This window comes from Carcharhinus amblyrhynchos, chromosome 26 (assembly GCF_965287045.1).
Source record: "Carcharhinus amblyrhynchos chromosome 26, sCarAmb.v2.hapA, whole genome shotgun sequence".
NCBI classification, from domain to species: Eukaryota; Metazoa; Chordata; class Chondrichthyes; order Carcharhiniformes; family Carcharhinidae; genus Carcharhinus; species Carcharhinus amblyrhynchos.
Window position 1 is genome coordinate 34,809,086 of NC_137349.1, and position 19,818 is coordinate 34,828,903.

General features: G+C 47.4%; 1 protein-coding gene across 9 annotated transcripts in view; it reads left to right on the top strand.

Annotated features, from left to right (window-relative positions):
• The first annotated feature begins 286 nt into the window (after positions 1–286).
• Positions 287–19,818, top strand: part of LOC145358780 (receptor-type tyrosine-protein phosphatase delta-like) — a 517,644-nt gene continuing 498,112 nt past the window's right edge. For all 9 annotated transcript variants that reach the window (XR_013889502.1, XM_080213067.1, XM_080213059.1 and 6 more), the window contains exon 1: positions 287–393. The gene's annotated coding sequence lies outside the window, so the exon portion shown is untranslated. The remainder of the gene's footprint in view (positions 394–19,818) is intronic.

Consider the following 19,818-nt stretch of genomic DNA (forward strand, 5'->3'; position numbering starts at 1 on the left):
ACGTATGCTCAATACACCCCAGAGTATGAAACCTCCAGAGAGGCTCCTTTAAGAGAGAGGACTGTCGCTTTAAGGAGGGGGGACGCGCGTGCGCGCCCGGGGGGGCCCCGGTCACGTGCTCCCTCCCCGGGGACGGCGCCGCGGCGCGCTGACGTCAGGGGACGCGGGGCAGGCGTGATGTCATGACGCCGGGGTTCTGAATGACATCACCCCCTTGCTGGCTGCTCCAGCTGAGAGAGGCTGACAGAGAGAGAGAGAGAGAGGGAGAAGCTGCAAGCAGCAGCAGCAGGCAGCAGCAGCAGCACCACCACACACACTGGGATTACACAGCTCTGCAAATACAGGATTATTCACCAGGAAAATGTAAAGCAAAAAGCAACAACATTTCACCAGGTAAATGCATTCATCCATCCCCTCCTTCCCTCTCATTTCAATGCTTTTGATTGGAGGTATCAATGTATCAATGTATGTATGGGGGCTCTTGTGTGAGGGAGGGCATTTAAATTCCTTTGTATTCCTGCTGTGATGGGGCTTCTTCTTCTTTGCATTTGCTCCCCTTGCGAAGGGGCTCCTTTTTGCCGAGATGCGGGGTGCCCCTGCCCTGGGAAGGCTCCCACTTTGAATCCCCCTGCCAAAGGGGAAGCTTTCTGCAGGTTTACTTCCCGAAGGGAGAGGCAGAAATTCTTGCACAAGGAGTGAAGAGGAGGTGTGGGCATGGATTCGTCCTACAGCACTCCAGAGGTGAGGCACTGGGCAGATGTAGAAATTCCGTGTGGTGGAGGGAATGATTTGGGGGGGGTGGGGGGGGGGGGGAAGGCTGGAGGAGCAGCAACCAGGCAGGGTGTGTGTGTGAGAGTGAGTGAGTGAGGGGTTTAAATGGGTATGGACGCAGTGCATCTGACTGAGTAGGAGAGTGTGCAAAGGATTTTTTTTTGTTTTTAGAAAAAGGATGGGGGCTGTTGGGTTTTTTAGCAGGTGAGTTCTGAACTGTGCATAGGACGGGGCACTACACTGGGAGGTTTGTGTGTGAGAGGGGGTGCAGGTTGATACAATTTGAGGGCAGGAGGAAGAATGTTATGGGTAGGCAGAGTAGTCCTTTCCAGATCTCACCCCCTGAAGATTTTTGCACAAAGGATTGTTCTCCCCTCACTGGATCATCTTTCGGGGGGGGGGGGGGAGAGAGTCAACGTTAATAAAATGTTTGCACGTCCTCCGCTTTTTGATTAAATATTTGGAAGCTATTGATCTGTTTGTTAAGCGTTTACTTTGCAACGCTCCTTTGCTTTCTCAATGAGGCGTAAATCTTTTAGGCATTGGGACGGACACGGGGAGCCTGCAAGTTGTCTTTATGCCCCCCCCCCCCCCCCAAATTATCTTACTGATGGAAAATATATTGTGGGGATGAAAAGGCAGGGATGAATGGAGAGCAGATATACTGGAGTATTTTAAACAAAAACAGCAAGCCAAAACTCCGTGGAAATAATGTGTGCCCCTTTCCTGTTGAAACATTCTCTCGGTTAAGAATTGCTTAGCGCTGGATGTGACAGCTTGATGCATTAACCAGATTGCCTGCAACTCCGCCAGGCTTCATGTTTTAAGGGAAGGGATTGATACAGATCAGATAGACAGACGAATTGCTGCCTCGATATACATTGCAAGTAATCACTTCCTTTCACTTTTTAGCTGGAGGGGGGAATTGTCTTGGAGAGAGGAGATGGGGTGTTATTGGATCGTTCCGTTGTAACTGAGCTTTCTCTCGCCTTTTTTTTTTGTATTGTGTTTAGTTCATGCCGGGGCAAAAAATAGCCTTGAAAAATCGCCTTCATTGACCTCTCTCTATATGGGAGATCGATGTCTTGGCTTGCTTACAGTGGGGAAAGATATGTAAAAGAATAAACATCGCTTACATGAATGGGTTTTGTTTTCATTGGGTACACCAGTGTTATTGTGCCATAACAAAGGTTTGTCAATAATAACTCCATTTTTTTAAAATGAAGATTAAAGTCTGGTTCCCGGGAATGATGTTTTAATGCTAAAGTCTGTTTGTAAATTATTGGAGGAATTTGATTAATATTGATTTTCTCTCTCCCTCGAATGGTAGAGCCATGAAAATGAGCAAAGGTTTAGCATTCATTATTGTAACCGTGATTTTGGAGACTTCGATATTCTCATTTTGTGTTTCTTCTCCTCCTCCCCCTCCCCCCCGCCTCTCGCCTTTCTCTCCCACCTCCCCTGCTTTGGGGGGTGAGGTTAACCAGTTTGTACCAGACGAAGCTTAACCCCTGGGACAGCCTCCTCGTAACTTCTTGCCGAGCCTTCGGGGAGACAGTGCTGAAGGAAGACGAGTGTTGTCTGAGAAATTCGGGAGATCTCAGGGAACACTTCTTCCCCTCCCAACCCTACAGTAGTTCACTCCCCACAGGCAACCGCAAGGGAATTAATTCACCCATGGACTTTTGGAGGTTGTGGGGTAGGTGGGGGGGGGACATCTTTTGGTGCAAAGGGCTTGTTAATAGCAATTCCTGGCCATCTAACATTGTTCCTTTCCCACACTGTAGCAGTCAATGTGTTTCGTTGTGTTGGTGACAGTCACTAAGCTTTGGTTAAAGCAGTAATTTTTGATAACAGCGATTGATCTGGTGGTGTGTCTCAGTGTGTTTCTCCTGGGGGATGAAGTTACTAATTATTTTAATTGATTGTTAGCGAAGTAGATTTTTCATTACTGTCCTGGGTTTTTGTTTTGTCTGTCTCTCTCTCTCTCTCTCTCTCTGTGTTTTTGCTGTTCACTCCAGAGGCAGCAAAGAATGCTGTGAGAGTTAGAGAGTGAAATCTCCTGAAGTGGGTGGGCAGTGCCCAGCAGGCAGTTGGTCCTTGTCCAGGGCAGAAGTGGTGCCCCTCTGTGGCTGGCGTTTGATTTTTTTTTTGGATAGGGCACCAAGTGTATCTTGGAAAGGCTGAGTTGTGCCTCCGTTAAGAAGAGCTCGTTAAGTCAGCTCTGAGCGACAGCCTCATCGGCGATGAGGTGTCACCCCCCACCCTCCCCAAGAAAGGGCAGCGAGCCCACTTCTGATTGGAACGGCGCAAACCCAATTTTAAAAAAGACTTTGTCACAGGTTTTGAGCGAACCACCATTCTCTGCGTCATTGCGGGTCACCCTTTCTTGGTTCCAGCGCGCTGTCCAGCTGCGTCTGATGGCGGTGCCAGCGGGTGGCTGCACACGGGCACTCTGAAAATCGGAACTGGCCACCCGAAGTCGAAACTCGGCCGCCGGATAGGATGGGTCACGCCACAGAGAGGGCAGCGTTGTCAGTCGATGGCAAAGCCCCGTCCTGTTATATCAACCTCCAAGTAGGGTGCCAAAGCAAGACTCCGTCTGCCTTGCCCAGCTGAATGCGGAAGAGGAGCCAGGGTCGCACTCCCCAGCATTCTGACCAACATTCATGCCTCACCCAAGAACAGATCCGGCCGTTAGCACGCTGCTGTTTATGGAATCTTGCTGTGCACAAACCAACCGGTGCTTTTCCAACATCACAGCAGTGACTGAGTTTGAAGGAAGTATTTCATTGGCTGTGGAACACTCTTGGGACATCCTGAGGCTATGGAAGGCGCTATGTAAATGCAAGTCTTTCCTTTTTACAAAACCTAACACTGCTTTATAAATCTATTGCAAGCGAATTGATGCTTGTACCTCCGTGTCTGCCTCATGCAGGCTCCTACTGGATATACCCCAGTGCTGATTTTTGCTGCCTGTCAATGCTTGGCTGGCCCTCAGAGGAAGGAGAGCTCCGAGCTCCTGGGCTTGTGGATCTTGCTTACTGATTTGTGAAGCTGATTTGGCCTCCTGATGCTGAGGAGGGCTGCCTTTATCAGCTGGATTTTGTGGATCAGGCGTGTGTGTGTGTGAGTGAGTGCGGACACGCATGTGCTAGGTGGGTGAGATGGGAGTGGCAAAGTGGCACTGCGGTGGGAGCTGTGGGCTGACTTTGGGCATTTGTACCAAGAGCCAGTGGTGCCAGCAGGTTGAGTATAAACACAGCCTCCACAGTTCCGGTAGTACCAGAGGGCGCCCATTGCCTGTGACTTGTGGTATCACAACGTGGGCAAGGGGAGCTAGGAAGAGTGAAAGTGGAGGAAGAATTGAATTGATTTATTATTGTCACAGTGAAAAGTATTGTTTCTTGCATGCTATACAGACAAAGCATTCTGAATGCACAGGGGAGAAGGAGAGGATGGGGTGCAAAATATAAGGTGGGATTCTCTGGCTACATTTGCCCCAAAGCCTGAGAATCCTACTTGAAATTAATGGACCTTGGCGTGGTCCACCCCACCCCCCAGCCTGCTATAATTCCCATGGTGTGCAGGATGAGACAATTCCCCCCAATAGTGTCACGGTTTCCAATTGGGTGAGGAGGAAAATCAGCTTAATATGTGATAGGACCATTCAAAAGTCTGATGGCAGCAGGGAAAAGAGAGAGAGAGAGAGAGAGATGTTCTCATCCCACTGCTTTCTCTATGGGGAAATAACTGATTCTAGATGTTTGGCAGAATCACACTGAGGTGTATAAGTAAATCTCGGAGGTGGGGGTAGGGAGAGGAGGTTGGAGGAGGGGGGGAGGTGTTCCGCATCATTCACGGGGAAAGACTTTGTCCTCACGGTGACAAGCCGGAGATACAGAGCTGGGAGTGATTCAGCAGCCGTTACAGGGAGCAGGATTTGCACTGTGAGCTGCCTGCACTACACAATAACCTTGCCCACCGTCCGCGAGATGTGACTCTCGGCTTGAATGTCCAGGCAGTCTGCGGACCGGGGCAGTCTTGATTTGGTTTGGTTTGGTTCTGGTGGGGTTGAGCAGCGGCAGGCACTGGCAACTCGCTGCCAGAGAATAAAATGAAGCCTTTTAAGACCAACCGTGCTGTCACGGAGCTTATTTAATTCTACCAATCAGCTAAAGCACAACCGGCAGTTACTCCAAAGCTGTTTAAATGCACTCGCACACACCGGCGAACGTTCTCACTAGCTAAATGACCTGGAACTCTTCCGTTTGTCAGCGCAAGGCTCCCGTTTCCATTGTCACGCACAATACAAGCTGCGTGACAACTGGAATCCCAGAGCTGTGCACCAGCCTGTCGCTGTTTCTGTGTAGTGTTTTCCGTTCAATACCCGTGCCTTTCATTCAACAAATGTAAGCGACTCATTGCTGAGATGCCATCCCACTTGAGAGAGGTCAGGCGAACACAAGGATGGTATCAGCAGAGTCGCAGGGTCTCTGAAAGCCAGAGAGTGGAGAGGTTCAAAATGGGCAGTCCCGCAGAGTAAATGACTCTGATCGAAGAGGCCAGGGATATCTCACACGCACAGGAGACTAGAAGCTGGAAAATTGACACTATCAGGCCTGTACGTATTGCTGCGGGAGGTTGCCTCGCTGCCCCTTACAGCAGTTGAGTAAATATTGGACCTTTCCTGAACGTAAATGGCAATTTCCACATGAGGGATGTGTTCTCTTTTAAAAGGGTGTAGTTTCGTTGACTGCCACCGGGTGTCTTTAGCAGTCTGTGGAAGCCTTAGACGGTGAATTTCATTTAGTGTCACCTAGTGGCCAAGAGGTTAGCAACTTCAGTGCACCCTTGTCAGATCTGAAAGCTGTGGGTTCAAACCCCGTGCCAGGACCTGAACACGGTCTAGCCCAACATTTCAGTGCAATAGTGAGGAATGCTGCATTGTCGCTGATGTGTTAACTCCACACCCCTTGTTCTTGTTGAGATGGTTGTTAAGTTGATCGTGGGCGTTATGTGAAGAGGAACAGGGAGTTCTCTTGGTGTCTTCACCAGAATTTCCCCTACGATCACCACCATTGTGAAGCAATTAACTGAGCGACACAGTGGTAGGCACTGCTGCCTCATAGCACAACGGACCCGGGTTCAATTCCCAACCTGGGTCACTGTTTACGTGGGGTTTGCACGTTCTCCCCCTGTCTACGTGGGTTTCCTCCAGGTGCTCTGGTTTACTCCTACAGTCCAAAGATGTGCAGGTTGGATGGTCCGGCCATGCTAAATTGCCCCTGAATGTCAGGAGGACTAACTAGGATAAATGCATGTGATTATGGGGATAGGGCCTGGGTGGGATTGTTGTCGGTACAGACTCAATGGGCCGAATGGCCTCCTTCCACAATGTAGAATGCTATGGTAATTAGCCAATCATTGACTTGCTGGTCACGTGCTCTCACTGCGTGTGAATCATCTTCCACGTTGAGATCTCCGGTAGACTGAGTCTGCTTCTCAAGTCCCAGCCTCTCCTTTTAACCCTTCAAGGTGTTGACAAAGGCCCGTTGAGTTCAACCAACTGTGAGGATGTTTTTAAAGTAATTCCCGAGTTGTGCAGCCGTCTGAGAGCTCAGAAGGTGTGCTGTCGGGGTCTATTCCTCCTCGCAGTGAGTGTGAAACCTTTGATGTAACGGCCCACTGCTGCCCCGTTCCTCTGACACTCCCCCATCTCCTGAGGACACACAAGCTCACCAACCTCTATCCCCTAGACTGGGGACGCTGTTGCTGATACACCCTGCTGACTTAGCAAAGAAATAAAAGGTGCCTTTTGCGCAGTGGGAGAATTCGGGCAGTTTCTCTTCCCTGATCACAACCGACTCATTCCAACTGTATGTGTTTGGTTGGGAAGAGAGGGCAGAATTGGTGATAAAATGGCCATTTGGGCCAGTAATTACAGGGAGGGTGGCTGGTGCCCATGCAGTTGGCATTAGTCAGGTGGTGATGGAGCTTCCTCAGGCTACTTATTTTGAGGAATTGTAATGTTGCTCCGTACCTTTTTAAGAAGGTTGTTTCTCTGGCTTAAAAACTAACCCGATGAGCACTGCAGCCTCACAGCACCAGGGACCCGGGCTCAATTCCAGCCTTGAGTCACTGTCTGTGTGGAGTTTGCACGTTCTCCCCGTGTCTGCGTGGGTTTCCTCCGGGTACTCCAGTTTCCTCCCACGGTCCAAAGATGTGTGGGTTAAATGGATTGGCCATGCCAAATTAACCCTAGTTCAAGGGGATCACCAGGGTAAATATGTGGGATCACGGGGATAGGGCAAAAAAAAGTGGGATGGTTGTAGGTGCCGGCTCAATGGACTGAATGGCCTCCTGCTGCACTGTAGGGTTACTATGAATATTACATTGGGAGCATCAGATTTTTGGCACATTGGCTGCTCTGTGTAGCTATTGAACATTGCATTGAACTGACTGACATGGGGGAATGTTTGACAGCAAAGCTCACTAACTGAGTGGGTCATTCACACAGTGTAAAAGAGGCAGCACGAGACCAATCCCTGAAACAAGAGCCACTGGGTTCCCTCGTTCGTGCTTTCTCCAGCTCTCCAACAGAGTGATCTGCTTCTAATTTCTCAATCTCTAATTTAACCTCTCGAAGGCAGAAAGGGTTGATGAAGAAATAGTTCAGACCCCACTGCTATCTGTTAGGGGATTCCATCAGAGCAAACTAAAATTAGTTTCTTTTCTCTGACTGTTCCATGTTGCTAGTTGTCCTTTGATATCCCACCCGAGGGGTTCCTGTCTTCGTGATTGAGCCTGGATGAATTGTTGGTTGCTATTCCACTGCAGCAGCTCAAAACCTTGCTTCCATTCAATGTTTAGAGGTGGACCAACATTATCCCGCTTCTCTGTATCCCCATCCCCACTCCCCATCCAAACAACGCTGGTTGTGGGATTAGCAGGATAAATATATGAGGATAGGATTGTTGTAGATGCAGAATCAATGGGCTGAATGGCCTCATTCTGCAGTATAGGGATTCTACAATTCTATGAAATGTTTCCCCTTCAGATGTTTATCAGATTTGCTTTTGAATGTCAGGATTGAGTCTGGCTTACACCACCTTTTCTGGTTAGGTGCGTTGACCATGTTAAATTGCCCCTTAGTGTCCCGGGATGTGTAGGTTGGAGTGATTTGTGGGGTTTCGGAGATGGGGCTTGGATGTGATTGTTGTCAGTGCAGAGTCAATGAGCCGAATAACCACCTTCTCCACTGTAAGGATTCTATGATTCGAAAGATCTTGATATGCTGCTTTCAACTGTTTCCTCATGTTGCCTGTGGCTCTGAGGCTAAATGCCCCTAAATCTGTGTATTCTGGTTAGCAACCCTTCACTTCTTGGAAACATCGCCTCTTCTTTCCTCAATCAAAACTCGTCATCATTTTGGAAATCTCCTTTTAACTGCTGGAAAGGGAACACCATCAGCTTTTCCACTGTCTGCAAATAACTGAACTTCTTCAGTCCATAAGGAATAGGAGCAAGAGTCGACCATTCAGCCCATCAAGCCTGCTCCACTATTTGATAAGTTCACAGCAGATCTGATTGTGACCTTAGTTCCACTTTTCCTGCCTCTCCCTCATAATCCTTGACTCCTCTGTTGATCAAATTCTGTCTAACTCAGCATTGAATGTCTTCAATGACCCAGCTTCTACTGGGGAAGAGAACAACAACCACTAATGACCCTCTGAGAGAAGAATTTCTTCTTCATCTCTGTCTTAAATGGGAGGCACCTAATTTTTAGAATCTGACCCCTGGTTTTACATTCCTCTATAACAAGAAACATCCTTCCAAAGTTCATCCAGCAGAAGGTACTCTTCAATTATAGGTAATAAACAGAAAAAGATTTGTAAAGAAACTTCATTCCTCCAACATTTGATGCCTCACCCTGGGTCATTCCAAACTCCCCACAATTCCCAACAGCTTCCTACTTGTACTGAATCAGCTGGTCAACTGACCACCACATCATTGTGTCATTGGCTACATACATGAACAAGAAGGAGAACATAGAACATAATAGGAGCAGGAGTTGGCCATCTAGCCCTTCGAGCCTGCCCCACCATTCAATAAGATCATGGCTGATCTGAAGTGGAGCAGTTCCACTTTCCCGCTTTCTCCCCGTAGCCCTTAACCCCCCTGTCTATCAGAAATCGAATGTGCTGACTCAGCTGAACCTTATAGTTTGTTACTGTAGGTCGAGCTGTAACAGATCCAATGTTATCATTGGTTACATTCTAACGTTGAACCTCCTCAGGGTCTTACATGTTGCGATAAGATTACCTCTCATCCGTGAGCACGGGCCGAACCTGCTCTATTGTTCCTCTTTAAACCAGCCTTTCTCCCAGGAATCAGCCTAGTGAACTTTCTTTCCAATGCAAGTATATTCCTCCTTGAGCAAGGAGACCAAAACTGTGCATAGTACTGCGGGTATGGTTTCACCAATGATCAGTATTACTGCCTCAAAACCTTTACTCCATGTCCCTCATGATAAAGGCCAACGTTTCATCTGCTGTCCTAATTATTTGTTGTACCTGCATGCTAACTTTTTGAGTCATGTAGAAGGGCACCCAGATCCCTCTGTACCCCAGTATTCCACTTAAATAATATTCTGCTTTTCTGATCTTCCTGTCATAGTGGACAGCCTCATGTTTTCCGACATCATAATCCACCTGCCAATTTTTTTGCCGGCTCATTTATCCTTTGTCGACTCTTTGCATCCTCCTCACAACTTGCTTTCCTCCCTATCTGCCAGCACAGATCTCCAGTTACGGTTTGCCTTTCTGAAAATGACCCATTTATCCTGGCTCTCCATAGAACCCCAACAGTGCAGAAGGCCATTCAGTCCGTCAAGTCTACAACAGCCCTCTGAAATCGCACTCTACATAGGCCCACTCCGCTGCCCTATCCATGTAACCCCACATGTTTACTCTGGCCAATCCACCCAACCTACCCATCTTTGGACTGTGGAAGGAAACCAGAGTACCCAGAGGGATCTTCTGCAGACACTGGGAGAACGCGCAAACTCCACGCATCACCTGAGGCTGGAATCAATCCTGGGTCCCTGGCACTGTGAGGCAGCTGTGCTAACTACTGTGCCCTGGTTTGTTCACCAACCCTCCCTCCATGCTAATATTTCACCGCCAACCACTTGAGCTCTTACTCTGTGCAGTAACTTTCTATGTGATATCTTAAATGCTTTCTGGAAATATAAATGCGTTACATCTACTGGTTCCCCTTCATCCATACTGCTTGTTACACCCTCCAAGAACACACGGGCTAGGAGCAGGAGTGGACCATACAGCCCATTAGGCCTGGTCCACCATCCAGTACCATGTGATCCAAAACTTCAACTCCATTTTCCTGTCCGTTATTCATATCCCTTAATTCTCTGAACAACAAAAACCTGTCTATGCTCGGTATGGAGAAGGTAAATAGTGAGAAACTGTTGCCACCCAAGAAAACATCAAGAGCTCAAGGGAACAGATTCCAAATAATTGGCAAAAGAAATAAAAGTGACACGAGGAACTATTTCACCCAGACAGTGATTGGAGTCTGGAAGGAGATCCCTGAGAGGATGGTGGAGGCAGATTCTATCAAGGTATTTGAAAAGGAATTGTATTGTTATCTGAAAAGAGAGAATATGCAAGGTTCCAGTGTTAAGGCAAGGGAGTGGGACAAGGCTCAATACTCTTCCAGAGAGCCAGTGTGGGCTGAATGGCCTCCTCCTGCACTGGAACGATTCTATGATTAAATGTATTCAGTGTTGGAACATCCACAACCCTCTGGAGCAGAGAATTGCAAAGGTTCACAACCCTTTTGAGTGAAGCAATTTCTCCTCATCTCGATCCTCAACGGCTGGCTCCTTTTCCTGAGATTGTGCTGCTGCATCTTAGATTTCCTGACTAGCAGAAACAGTCTCTGTGTCAATCCTATCGATCCCCTTCAGAGTCTTCTGCATTTCAGTGAGATTGCCTCTCGTTCTTCTAAACTCCAGAGAAAATGGACCCAGTTTGCTCAACCCCTCATTATAGAACAACCCTAGCCCCAGGAGCCAATTTGGTGAAACTTTGCTGCAACATCTCCCATATCTTTCCTTAAATGTGGGAGACCAAAACTGCACACAATTCTCCAGATGTGGCATCATCAAAACCCTGTACAAGGGGTAGCACAGTGGTTAGCACTACTGCCTCGTAGCGCCAGAGACCCGGGTTCCTGACTGTGTGGAGTTTGCACATTCTCCCCGTTTCTATGTAAGTTTCCTCCCACAATCGAAAGATGTGCAAGTTAGGTTGATTGGCCATGCTAAGTTGACCCTAGTGTTAGGGGGATTAGCAGGGTAAAATATGTAGGGATATGGGAATAGGGCCTGGGTTGGATTGTAGTTGATGCAGACTCGATGGGCTGAATGGGCTTCTTCTGCACTGTAGATATTCTATGAACTCTTGCAAGACTCCCTCATTCCTCTACCCCAACTTTGTTGCAACAAAGGCCAAAATGCCATCTGCCTTCCTCATAGTTTGCTTTATTTCATATAAACTTTTTAACTTCCTTGTTCGAGCACATCCAAGTTTCTCTGAACATGAACACTTACAAATTTCTCACCTTCTTAAACAGAAAAAATCTGCCTTCCTATGCTTTCAACCAAAGTGGAAAAACTTCACATCGTGCTGTATTATAATCCGTCTGTGTGGGGAAGCCTAATAAATTAAAACACTAATAACTTTGTCAGCAGTGATTTCCCTTTCACTAAACCATATTGACTCTGCCTGATTGTCTTATGATTTGCTAAATGTCCTGTTAAGGGGTCTTGTGGTGCAGTGGGTCGTGCCCCTGCCTCTGAATCAAATGCACCAGGTTTGAGTCCCACCTCAGGACTTGATGGTTCAATGCGGCCAACTTGCACATTCTTCCAAGACACGACGGTGGCAAATGGTCAGCGTGGAAGAGATTCCTGGTCAGAATGTGGTGGAAAGACCATTGGAGCCTCTACCATCACCATCCATAGGTGCAGGCTACAACATGCATGAGTGAGATCTTACCAGCCGTCCATGCCACGCTCCCACTGTAGCAAAGCTGGAGAATTTGGCAGCCAACCAAACTCCATTCACTGCGACGGAATGGGAAAATCCTGCCGGTGTGAATGATGGTAAGATTCCGGTCTGTGTTGCCACAGCAACTCTGAGTCCTGGATGGCCAGCGTGGATCAGATGGGTGTCAAAGCAGGAACAGTCCTTGTTCTAGCTGGGGCGGGGGGGGAGAGTTTGGGACCTTCCTTGCCCTAGCCGCAGTGAAGGCTGTGGAGCTGTGGGCTGGCCCTGCCCTGCAGGTAGAGAACTGGAGAAGAAATGATTCTAGCATTATCCAAATGACCAATATTAAATTAATTAACTTACAGTTTCCTGCAGTGTGTGTCTCTCCTTTCTTGAATACTGCTGCTACATTAGAGCTTTTAGATTTATTTCCTCCATAGCTGCTTCTTTTAGTGAGAGAAGTGATGCGTTCCCCTAGCAGTCTTGTAGGATAGTTAAGGATGGAACTTATCATTGCTGTTTTTTAGATCTTGTTAATAATCAGGGTGACACAGTAGCACAGTGGTTAGCACTGCTGTGTCTCAGTTGCAGGGACACAGGTTCAATTCCAGCCTTGTGAGATTGTGCAAACTCCACACAAACATTCTCCCCTGTGTCTGCAGGGGTTTCCTCTGGGTGCTCTGGTTTCCTCCCATAGCCCAACAATGTGCAGGCTAGGTTGATTGGGCATGCCCCTTAGTAATGTGTAGGTTAGTTGGATTACCATGATAAATATGCAGGGTTACAGGGCAGGGGAGAGGGTCTAGGTATGATACTCTGTGAGAGAGTCAATGCAGATTCAATGGACCTCGTCTGCACCAAGGCTTCTCTGAAATTTCTATAAAACATTTAATGACTTCTATAACGTTAACAAGTAATTAATCTCCCATCTTGAGGTTACTACTGTGCTGTACAGGTAAGGGAGATCCAAAGGTGGATGTTGGGTCTATGTTGGGTTAGCTGATCTCCATCAGCGTGGAGGTAAGTGTGGTCCATATTGGGGCCCCTTGCTCTGGATTAGGAATGGGAACTTTCCTTCTCCGTGACCACCTCTGGAAAGAAAATGGCCATGTGCTGGAAACACTCAACAAATCAGGTGGCATTGGCAGAGAAAGGGAGCAGTTCACCTTTTCAACATTGAATGAAATTACAGATTGGAAAAAGATAGAAATTATACAGAAAAGACATCCCAAACTGCATTCGGGCCTTTAATGTACTTTTGAGGTAAACCAAGTGTTGTAGGAACCATGACAGTTGTATTACGCACAAAGATGCCAAAAAAAAACAGGAACATGGTAATGGGACCAGATAATTTACTTTTAGGTGTTGGATGAGGGGTAAATATTGGCCAGGACAACAGAACTTCCCTACCCTTCCTCAAAGTGGTGCCATGAGATCTTTTATCTTCAGCTGAGCAGGGAGCCAGAACCCCAATTTGCCACCTCTCTTGAAAGTTGGCACTTCTGAAACTCCCTCGCAACCTTCCTCAGCACCAGCCTTGACTGAGTGCTCAAGTGGGGCTTGAATAAGTCTGACTCTGAGCTAAGTACCATGACTGAAACTCACTCCTATTTCATTATGGCCCCAAAATCCCATGCAGTTTGATTCCCTTCTCTGGTGTGCTTCTAAGATTTGCACCAACTGGATGAGCCAGCAACAAAGAGTGGAGCTAGCAAGAGGTGAGGCAAGGTGACCCTGTTACAGATATCACAGTACAACACAATTAGCATATGAAGTGACTGGAGCTGTCAACAACCATTTGAGGTTCATTTTAGTCTAGTGATTTATGATGACGTATAATATTGTGGCCATTACAATGCATTGTAGTACATTTTTCTTCCAACAAAATTTTTGACCCACATATATCTCTAAAGCTGAAGTGGGTGTTGGAAAGGGAATCTCCTTGAGTTGGGGAGCTACAGATGAGTCCCGAACATTGTAAAGCAGGGGGTTAGTTTATGTACAGTTAATTTGCCATAGCAGATTAATTTCTTTTGATGCCGTTGCGTACTCCAAGTTAACTGTAGGGCAATGCATTTTGGACAACTCAAGGATGCTCCCTTATCAGCAAGAAAAGAGAGCTCGCATTTGCTGCTCTTAACCTCTGGACCTCCCACCGAGCTTTGCAACCGATGAAGTGCGGTCCCCCGTAATGTAGGAAACGCGGCAGCCGGTGCATGCACAGCAAGATCCCACAAACATCAATGCGACAATGACTGGGTAATCTGGTTTTTTAAAGCTATTGAGGTGTAAATATTGGCTGTGAGTAAGTCCCCTGATCCTCTTCAAAATGTCACCAAAGGGATCATTTACGGCCTTCTCAGAAAGCTGACAGAGCCTCGGTTTATGATCTCAACTGGAAAGCATCACCCTTCCTCAGTACTGCATTGGGAATGATAAGCTAACAATAGGTACTCGAGTTCCTGAAATGGGGCTTGAACCCTTGACTCTGGAGATGAGAATGCTGCCAACTGAAGCACCACTGTTTCATCGGCTTAATCCTCAGCCTCTCCAGTGACCTCAGTCCACTGTGAGGGTCTCAGAAAGGCAGGGGGACAGAATGGTCCACCCTTCTTAGGCCCCCTAAGGGGGGAGTGTCAGGATTTCAGGAGCGGCCCCTGCTGTACAGAGTTTCAGTAAGGCAGTTTAGCACATAACGTTCCTGAATACCTGGGCGTATCGCTTAGCCCTCAAATTTCAACAAAATCCCTAAAAAATGGTTTATCACTGGGAACCACTGGGCTAACTGAGGAGTTGGCAGGAACCTGAGAAGCCTGAAGGTTGCCTGAGAAAAGGGTGACTGGGGAACGGGTAATTCTGGATTTGGTGATGTGTAATGAGGCAAGATTTGATTAGGGAACTTAAGGTGAAGGGACCCTTAGGGAGCAGTGACAACAATATGATATAATTTACTCTGCAGTTTGAGAGGGAGAAGCTGGAATCAAATGTAACAGTATCACAATTAAATAAAGGTAACTACAAAGACTCGAGGGAGGAGCTGGCCAGAGTTGATTGGAAAGGGGGCCTAGCAGGGAAGACAGTGGAACAGCAATGTCAGGAGTTTATTCGGGAGGCAAAACAGAAATTCATCCCAAGGAGGAGGAAACATGCTCAGGGCGAGATGAGACGTCCATGGCTGACAGGGGAAGTCAAGGACGGCGTGAAAGAAAAAGCATATAAAGTGGCAAGGATTAGTAGGAGGCTCAAGGATTGGGAAGCCTTTAAAAGTGAATAGAGGACAACATAAAAGCAGTAGAGGATGAAATATGAGTGTAAGCTAGTTAGTAATATAGAAGAGTTTTTTCAATATATAAAAGAGATGCAAAAATAGATATTGGACCACTGGAAAATGAGGCTGGAGAATTAATAATAGGACACAAAGCAATGGCAGAGGAACTGAATACTTACTTTGCATCAGGCTTCACGGTGGAAGACACCAGGAGAGTCAGGGGGCACAGGTGAGTGTAGTGACCATCACTAAGGAGAAGGTTCTGGGGAAACTGAAAGGTGGGTAAATCACCTGGATCGGATGGACTACACCCCAGGGTTCAAAGAGCTGAGGAAATTGTGGAACCATTTGTGGTGACCTTTCAGGAATCACTGGAGGCAGGGAGGGTACCAGAGGACTGGAAAGTAGCGAATGTAACACTGCTGTTTAAGAAGGGAGGGAGGCAGCAGACAGGAAATTATAGGACGGGTTAGCCTGACTTTGGCAAGATTTTAGAGTCCATTACTAAAGATGAGATCGCAGAGTACTTGGAAGTGTATGATAAAGTAGGACTGAGTCAGCATGACATCATCAAGGGGAGGTCATGTCTAACAAATCTGTTAGAGTTCTTTTGAGGTGGTAATGAGGAAGTTAAATAAAGGAGAACCAGTGGACAAGCTTTCAGAGCGCTGTTCCTTCATCAGGTGAACCTACCTCTCCACTCACCTGATGAAGGAGCATCGTTCTGAAAGTTCATGATTCTGAACAAACCTGTTGGACTTTAACCTGGTGTTGTGAGACTTCTTATTTTACCTACTCCAGTTCAATGCTGGCATCTCCACATCATCACAGGCTGTTTGGCCCATTGAATCTAAACCTATTCTTTCAAAGGTCCGTCCACTTCGTCCCACTCCCACCTCCTTTCTCCGTATCCTTGAGATTTTTTTTTCCCCTTCAAGTATTTATTCAGTTTCCCTTTTTGAGGAGTGCTATTGAATCTGTATTTACCACCAATTTCAGGCATTGCGTTCCAAATTCTAACCATTCATTGTGTGAAAATGATTTTCCCCATGTCACCTCTGATTCCTTTGCCAATCGCTTTAAATCTCTGCTGGGCGGTATTGACCCTTCAGCCCCTGAGAACAATTTCTCCTGAATTCTCCCTTCTCCTCCAGGTACCATCCCCTTCAGGGGTGATCATGAACTGCCATTGGATTAGCCCATGATGATGCTGGAGAGAAGTACTGCAGAGGCTTGTCAATACCTTCTGCAGTGGGGCTAACTAGGAAACTCTCCCATTCTCACCGTCTGCCACTGGGTGCACTGGCAAGATGTGCAGTCAACCCGTTGGGCCTTATTACGAATGCACCTTCTGTAGCCGTCAAGTCCTGAACTGCAACTTGAGCTGGCCTAGGCGTAGGGGGCATAGTCCCCCTGCTCCTCAACACCTGTTGTCGCTCTTTACTTCCTCTATCGAAACACTTCATGATTTTCAACCCCTCTATCAAGTTGCTGTATGTGGGATCTTGCTGTGCAGAAATTTCCGTTCTGTTTCCTATATGATAACAGTGATTGCCTGTACTGTGTCTTGCACCGCCCAGGGGTTGTGAAATCTGGTAAATAAACGCAAGATTTCATTCCACGCACACGTGAAGGGGTTTGATATTTGGCGGTGGTGAGGAGGGAGTGGCGTTCAGTCCCTATTGCGCACTGCGTTCCGCACCATTTATTTTAGATGGAGCTCCATTGTTGGGATGTCAGGGAGCAATGGTTCCCAGGGGAGATGCATTCTGGGTACATTTTGCACTCTTAAAGTGGCCCATTGACTGATCGCACACTTCCATGGGATGGGGGAAGGGGAACTAAGGTGGAGTTGAGTGTGTCTACCTGCCCAAAGTTTGCTGTCTGATGCGCTGTTGTATGATCTGAAGTTGGAGTCAGTTAGCCTACTCTGGTTGTTGCGACATTGAAGGGAGTGATGTGTTGAAGGACACAGCTTCTCACCTCCCTGAATGCAATGTTAGTTCTTTCCTGCCAGTGAGGTGGTCCTGCAACTCACTGCAATGATATTTTAACCTGTCATTTTAAATGGAATTGGCGGGGGGGGGGGCGGGTTGTGCAGTTGACAAGATGCAAGAATGACGCAGGTGGTTTAAATAAACAAGCACAAAGCGTTCAAGCCAAAAGGCACGCGAGAAACACTCTCAGTAATTAAATGGACTGGAGTGAGTCATTCCTCGCACAGAATGACTTCACTGGCGATGCCTCTCTGTCCCTGGTGAGCGGAGAATCTTTCCATTGCCAAAGTTAGCGTGCGTGCAGCTCGGTCACCCCAGGGTCCTCTCAGTCGCCTGGGGAGATCAGCACAGAGGAAAGGGAGCACAACAGCAGCAGTGCTAAGAGGACCGGAGCGTCGCTGTCACAGAAACAGAGCTGAGGAAAAAGCTGCGAGCCCTCGGCTCTCTTTGGAGGATTGCCCCTTCGGGTGGCAGCGCTTCCGGTGGTGCCTGTGTGAATTCGCGGGCACCGCGTTGCGTGACTTCGTGGCAAGCAAAGCTACAAAATCGTCAATTGTTCCAACACAGGGATGGTCCGTTTGGCCCATCATTTCTGCTCCTGTTTTTCTCTGTTTGTGCGTGCACCTTTTTCTGTTTGCTTTCCATTCCCCTTTTTAAAATTTATTGTTTTGAGCCAACTCTTATTCAGCCCAGGTTGCAGCAGACAGTGCTGCATGCTGGACCTTGGATGGAGAAACTCTGGAGTAATTTTCCCTTTTTGTTCTTTAATTTAACCCATTGTGCCTTTTTTTTGCAATGATGCTTTGCACCATTGCTGAGGTGGTTGGTTCGGGGTAGAGGCAAAATACTGCGGGTGCTGGAACCTGAAACAAAAGCAGAAAATGCTGGAAAATCTCAGCCAGCGTGTCAAGTCTACGAAGGGTCATCCAGACTCAAGGTTGGATCTATTCTCGCTCCACAGAGACTGTCAGGCCTGCTGAGATTTTCCAACATTTTCTGTTTCTGTTGAATGGGTGGTTGGCCTGTAGAAGGTGTGAACTCAAACGAGACCACCACTGTCTCAAATCCCACCCCCCCCCTTCTTAATCTCTGAAGGTATCCCCTATCCAAATGGAATGAGATGTGAGGTGTGACTATTTGTTTTATAGCCAGGGCTTTGTTTCCAAAGGTTAGATCTCTAAGTCTGGAAAACATCCCAGTGTCATACGATGGTCACTAAACTGAAGGAGGCCATTGAGCCCACTGTGTGTCAGCCAGGAACAGGTCAGCTAACACCTACTCACCCGCCTTCTCCTCATCACCCACCTGGCAAGTTATCTCAAAGCATCCTGGGGCAAATTATTTTGAGGGAAATTGTCTAATCCTCTTTTCCTCTTGCCTGTGATTCTCAAACACTCATGGCAACGCAGAAACAAATCATAGGATCCCCCGCAGTGCACAAGGAGGCCTTTCAGCCCATTGAACCTTGCACCGCGACAGTCCTATCCAGGCCTTATCCCCGTAACCCCATGTATTTCCCCTGCTGGTCCCCCTGATACGAAGAGGCAATTTAGCATGGCCAATCCACCTAACCCGCACATCATTGGAGATCGGGAGAGACTAAATAGTCTGGGTCTGGAGTTTAGAAGAGGTTGACCTTATTTAAACAGATGAGATCCTGAGGGGGCTTGACAGGGTAGCTGGTGAGATGTTTTCACCAGTGCAAGAGTCTCGAACAAGGGGGCATAAATACAAGATAATGGGCCGGTCATTTCAAACTGAGAAATTTCTTACTGCAGAGAGTGGTGTATAAGATAATGGCGTAGAAGATAATGAAGGGGATGGATAGGGTAGAGGTAGAGAGATTCTTCCCACTTAGAGAGGATAGCAGGACTCGAGGGCACAGCCTCAAAATAAGGGGGGGGTGGCATGCAGTTTAGATCGGAGTTGAGGAGGAACTTCTTTACTCAAAGGGTGGTGAATCTCTGGAATTCTCTTGCCCGTTGAAGTGTTGGAAGCTACCTCGCTGAATATATTTAAGTCACGGGTAGATAGATTTCTGATAGACAGGGGAATTAAGGGTTATGGGGAGAGAGCGGGAAAGTGGAACTGATCCACTTCAGATCAGCCATGATCTTATTGAATGGCGGGGCAGGCTCGAAGGGCTAGATGGCCTACTCCTGCACCTATTTCTTCTGAATCTCTGAAATTCTCTGCCCAAAGGATGGTGGAGGCTGGATCCTTAGAAGTAATTGAAGTGGAGCTGGATAAATATTTGATAGATTGAGGAGTGGAGGGCTACGGGGAAATGGCCCAGAAAAGCAGTTCAGGCCAGCATGGATCAGCCATGATCGTATTGAAAAGTGGGGCTGGCTTGTGTTCTTGTGTATTATCACCAGTGTTGGTTATCTGTCATCTTCTCTTTCACTCACTCTCTCTCTCTCTCTCTCTCTCTTTCTCCCCCCCGCCCCTTAGTTTTGCCCTTTTCTTTTCTCACTTTTGTTCTCTCCCTCATCTGCCTATCTGTCTCACACACACACACATGCAGGTTTTTCACCTTGCGTGATTGCTTTGCCGAAACGGCCTGTTTTTCACACTCGCTCTAATCCTTAGACACCAATTAAAGTGGGAAAAGCTGTGTTGATCAGTGACCCCTGAATTCTCAGCAGCCCAGAGTACAGTCACACAGCAACACAAGGCCATTCTCAGCACTGCACTGTGCAGAAAA